The sequence below is a fragment of the Cydia pomonella genome, chromosome 4 (genome assembly GCF_033807575.1).
Source record: "Cydia pomonella isolate Wapato2018A chromosome 4, ilCydPomo1, whole genome shotgun sequence".
Taxonomy (NCBI): domain Eukaryota; kingdom Metazoa; phylum Arthropoda; class Insecta; order Lepidoptera; family Tortricidae; genus Cydia; species Cydia pomonella.
In genome coordinates, this window is record NC_084706.1 from 425,738 (window position 1) to 432,067 (window position 6,330).

Sequence of the window (6,330 nt, forward strand, 5' to 3'; positions counted from 1 at the left end):
TACAAAAAAAAATAATTCCAAAACAATTTAATATTTCGGACATTGTCTAGTGCAGATTATTAACAACATATTAATGAGGCGCGGCAGCGCCAACAGGCTCCTTGCCACAGTCGCGCACAGGGTAGATGGCGCTTTCTGGCAGTACTGGAGCAGCCTACATGCCCATAATAATCAATCTAGTGTACTACGTACATTATAAAATAAAATAGTTATTAATATAGGTTTAGTATATTAGGTAATAGGTTACTAATATAATATGGAAATTTAATTCTGAAATAAATGTTTATTTAATTTTAATTAATTAATTAATGTAAGCAAATATTTTGTAACAACTAAATTAAATCTAATAAAATAATTAACATAAATAAAAATTATTTAAAAACCCCCTCCTATGAACAGTCCCCCAGGTCTTGCTTTTTTGTTAATAACTTTTGATATTTTTTCTGTGCTAATAAACGCTTCGAATACATTTTTTTTAGACATCATTACGAATCTAATGAGGTATCATACGTATTTTTGGGAGTAGTATCTCTATTTTTCAATTGGTCGAGTACTTAGACTAATGTGCTAATAGTTCCAAATTAAATTCTCATACTTTACTTCGTGCACCATTTTTATTGCATCTCTATTTAACTTTGTGGTTTACTGGTAGAAAATGCCTTTACGCATTAAGTCCGCCATTTGTACACTATTTCGTATTTTGTGCAACAAATAAATAAATATAGTTCATACTGAAAATTAACACTCATTTAACGTGTATCAATGTTTTTAATGAATAATGATACAATTTACGCATTTACGAGTATTCAATATTTAAATGTCTATTCATAAACAAATAACACTCTGTAGAATTCGTTTTTTGAACAAGATCGCGGTATTTGAGCCACGGCCACGGGCCATACACGATTACACGCATGACGCGTGATCACAGGATGTTGGGCTGTGGGTGTGGGCATGAACATGAACGTAACAATTATTATCTGATTTCTTTATCGGTGAGAATTAGTATCGAGGATTAATGGATTGTAAATATACTTACACCGTAGTATAAAGTACCTACATGCAGATGAGTACGACTTCGAACTTAAAATTATAAACATAAGATGAACGATGGTGTGACAAATGGCTGACCTACGTTTTTTCGAAAGATCCGATCCCGATTATCTATTGCATCAGAATAGCGATGAACGAGCGTTCGAAAAATTGAAATCTCGATAAACGGTGTTTGACGGATGGGTTTCGCGATGACCGTTTGTTTGAAAGCAATTTGAAACATATGTATTACGTTTAGGTAACTGTTTCTCGATGTAACCAAGTAAAGTAACCCTTGTACAACACAACTTTAGTACGACAAATTACATACCTATCGAATGGTCGTAAATGATGAACGATACGATTACGATATTCAATTCAATTCAAGTTATTTTCAGAACATGTGTGTGTTACTAACCATGCTATGGAACGTACACGTGTTCAGAAATAAATTGAATTGAATTGAATAATGTCATATGTATGGTAATGGTAATCACGTCGCCTATTGTCACTTCCTTGATTCAAATATGCGTCCGTTCATTAAGGGGTGTACCGACAAAAAAAACTGTAAACTTCAAAAGAAAAAAACTTTTTTTTTATACTACGTCGGTGGCAAACAAGCATACGGCCTGCCTGATGGTAAGCAGTCTCCGTAGCCTATGTACGCCTGCAACTCCAGAGGAGTTACATGCGCGTTGCCGACCCTAAACCCCTCCCCTCACTGAGCTCTGGCAACCTTACTCACCGGCAGGAACACAACACTATGAGTAGGGTCTAGTGTCATTTGGCTGTGAGTTTCTGTAAGGTGTGTTTTCTGTAGAGGTACTTCCCCAGTTGGGCTCTGCTTGCTCTAAATCTGGAATGACATCCGCTGTGCTGGGCCCTACCACACAAAGCGAACTACTAAACTAATGCCATTGAAAACACACTAAGCTTTTTAGAATAACTACAATTAAAAGCGACTATTAATTTAGATATTTATCTATTTTTTTTTCTGCCTATCACTCCGATAGGCAGCTTCTTCCTAGCGCATTCAGTGGCAGCTTTTTACGGACTCGTCTTTCATATTTGCCTGCATCAGCCCGTCACCTGCTGGAATTGTTAAGGTTTTTTGGCTTTTTCATTCTTCTCTTTTAATACACTTTTGATTTGAGCCCAATAATAGTTGAGAGAACGGCACTGCAGGCAGACTGCAGGACGTATGGAGCTCTTAACTCTATTCTATGTCAACTATCAAATGCGATTTTTGTACGGAGGAAATTGTATGATTTTCGCCTTGGCCTAGAATTCAGTAACACACCTTTTCTGTAACTTTAGTTACCCTACCCTTCGTACGAAGAACTGAACTAACTTTCATCGTCGTTGGTTGCACTTTAGTACACAGTAAAGAGACAAGGTGATGGTGCTTACATATTTTAAGATAGTTGGAAGAACTGTAGGGATATTTTAATTTAAAACAAAGGTGTTTTATGATTTTTTCTGAATGCGTTTTATTCTGTCAATATATGTATTGTAGCAAGGGTTCCAGACCTCAGAGGCATATTCTAACTTACTTCTAACATATGAACAATATAGCACTTTAAGCGTCTTGGCCTGAGTGAAGTGAACAAAATTGCGCATTATGAAACCTAGTGCTTTATAAGCGGCACAAATAATGTTGTTAATATGATTATCAAAAATTAGTTTAGAGTCGTGTATGACCCCTAAATCTCTCATACATGATACTTTCTGCAGGGTTTGACCCTTTAAGGCATAGGTAATATCGACTAAGTTACGTTGGCGCGAAAATGTAATTGCAAAACATTTAGAGGGATTCAAATCCAATCTGTATCATTGACAATAATTATCAAGGCGTGCGAGGTCAGACTGAAGTAATATTGAGTCAGCAATAGATTTTATCTTTAAGAAAACTTTCATGTCATTAGCGAAACAAAGAAGCTTAGAATGCAGGAGAAATTTGTCAATATCAATAATAAATATATTAAAGAGCAACGGCCCTAATAATGACCCTTGTGGTACCCCACTAGGAACAGTGACCCAGCCGGACATTTAATAAATCACGACAACAGCCTGGGTCCTGTTCTCGATTTATGATAAACCATCGCAGTAAATCCCGATTTATTCCGATGTTATTCAGCTTTGATATTAGTAAACTGTGGTCAATACGATCGAAACATTATTTGCTGTAATCAGTATATTATATTACATCAACTTGGGACCCACTATCCATAGCATCAGTAACATAATCGTTCAACAGAATAAGATTAGATACTGTAGATCTACGTCGCAAAAATCCGTGTTGATTAGCATTAAAATAATTACTTAAAGAATTATAAACTTGATTAAAAACAATTTTTTTAAGCACTTTTGATAAAATACATAATTTGGATATGGGATTGTAATTTGCAATATCAGTTTTGGGCCCTTTTTTATGTACTGGGGTGATAAAAGCAGACTTCCATATTGAAGGTGTAGAGCACTCTGAGAAGGAACGCCGAAAAGCATGACTATCGGCCTTGCTAGGTTCTCAACACACTTAATTAAAAATTGTGCTGGGAGCTGATCGGGGCCCGCAGACTTGGAGGGATCTAACTTAAGCAATAAGGTGGTGACGAGATCTGGGTCGACTTCAATTGAATTTAGGTTGACAATTGACTCAGTGCTAGAGGCAAGTGAGTTATAATTGGTTGAATTAATAGATGGTGAAAAATTGGTAAAAATAACTTGTATAATTCATAATTCTCTAAGTTTGTGATTATGTTGTAACAAAGCAAATATTTATTTACAATACATTTTAAATCTATTTAAAATAGGCCCTTGAGACATTGTACCAAGGATGCTGTGCAAGGAAGCCGCCATGCGCCAGCTCTTCGGTCACCAGTAACCTCAACCAGACAAAATGATAGACAATGGTACCATCTACCGAGGCTCTTATATTTATTATGTTTCAAAATTTCGGCGCTTTCTGCCGCTGCGCCCGCTTAAACATTAGTTCGTTGGAGGTGGGACGGTGCCTGTCTGTCTACGCAGGAACTGATTATTGTGACATTTATAATTCGTTTCGTCAGATTCATTCAATTGTCAGTTCTTTTTGAGAAAGGTATAAATGGATTATTTATTTTAGCGGAGAAAATTAACGAAATCAAAAAGATGCGAAAGTGCCTATCATGGTTTTTCAAGTATTTGATAATGACCCGGTGGGCTCTCGAGGTCAGAAACTTGAATTCAACAAGAGCAATTTGTCACCTGATAACACATAAATAAAACCACCCGACCCTTATTTATATAATGCAAGGCACTTTCCCTTATTTGGAACCCTTTAATAGCCTATAAATTAATTTAGCGAAAAACAGCGATAATACAAAAAATATATATTCACTACTTTAATATTCTCTTTATTTATTTATATTTTTAAAGTTTTTTTATATGGATATAAAAATAAAATTTAAAATACATACAAAATACTTTAATATGAAAAACCTAACGGCTGGTGTCGCCAGCAGCGTAGCAGGGCCCAAGTTGCCGGTGGTCAGGTCCCTAGAGGCCGCCGGACTGTCCCGCGCCGTGTCCAAGACTACGTGTCAGTCTCTGAAATACTTTATTATTAATTTAAATATTTGATTGAATAGGAAGATTTGTATATGTAGATGCATAGGTATGTATATTTAGATTTTATCTCAAGCACATAATGACTACGGAACCTGTCTAAAAATATTTCTTTTATCAATACTATTTAAAATTATCACTTAATCAACACAGCATACACCGCAAGTAGTGGTATAGGTATGATAAATAAACTTAATTCGGCAATGAGCGGTTGTATTGGTTCCCAAAAATGACAAAATTGATTTCTCTTATTATCTTTGTCATCTGTTTGTGTACAGTGGGAGCTTATATTGAACTCGAAGTTCCTCGCCATGGATTTGATACGGAAGTATATCAGAATGTATTAGATGAAGAGCTATGTGAAGCGCAATTGAGTTACTTACTAAACAACAATACACTGCTGACAGCTGAATGTAAGTATGCCTTCCCTTTTAACACAAACTCAATTTAGACTTTTAACCTTTTAGGTTAATAGGTTTTGCTTTAAAAAAAAATTACATAGTTGTTATAAGGGCCTGTTTCATAATGTCCAAGTAAAGTAAGCTAGAGCGTATCCAAAATGTCTGCATACGGTTACGCAAATATGACCATGTTTCTCGCTTCCGTTCGCAGCTCAAGTGGCTCCCGATCCGCCTTCGTCTTTTGTCCTTTCTGTATTCTATTCTTTTCAACCCCGCAACTCCCCGCTATCTCAAGAACCGCTTCAGTTATTTCTGCCCCGTCTTCCTCTTTTCTATTGTAATTCCTTTACTTTTCAAGCTGTTCGACTATGGAATTCCCTACCAGATAAAACTTAGCAATTTATCTACCAATTGAGCTTATTTGAAGATTGTGAAATGTCAACGATGACTTGTTCGTCAGATAAGTCTTTACTTGGGCATTGTGAAACAGGCCCTTAGACCTATGATAACTTAACTCAAATTTGTGAACTAGGCGTGATGTTTTCGATAGCAAAAGTATGAGAATTGTAAGGTGGAAATTGTGTGTAACGTCAGCAATGGAGGTAACGGCAACACTTTTCAGCCTGACAACATCGGGTTTCTTGAAGCCTAGGAATACGACTACACGGATCAGAAGTCAAATTTAGGTCGAATGATTATGCATACGACACAGTTCTAAAGATCCTAGTCTTACAATTTACACAAGAAAAATTTAAACAAAATTTTATCTCATACGAAAAGCACTCCGTGACAAACAACAAGACAGCGAAAATAATTTTCACCCAATTAATATCTGAATTATCTATATTAAAACAGAGCTTTAGTAAGTTAACGGTCTAGACAACGGTTTTGACGACCGGTCTGGCCTAGTGGGTACTGACCCTGCCTATGAAGCCGATGGTCCCGGGTTCAAATCCTGGTAAGGGCATTTATTTGTGTGATGAGCATGGATATTTGTTCCTGAGTCATGGGTGTTTTCTATGTATTTAAGTTTTTATAAATATTTATATACTATATATATCATTTTCTAAGTACCCTCAACACGAGCCTTATTGAGCTTACCGTGGGACTTCGTCAATTTGTGTAATAATGTCCAATAAAATATTTATTTATTTATTTATCTCCTAGGATTTCACGGGCTTATAAATCCCGGTCTTTTGATAGGCTTGCGTGGGGATATAGATCCAACACGTAGAAGCCCCTTGGAGAGCTTTAATGTCATGTAGAACGCCTGCTGGAACCCGTTCACAGG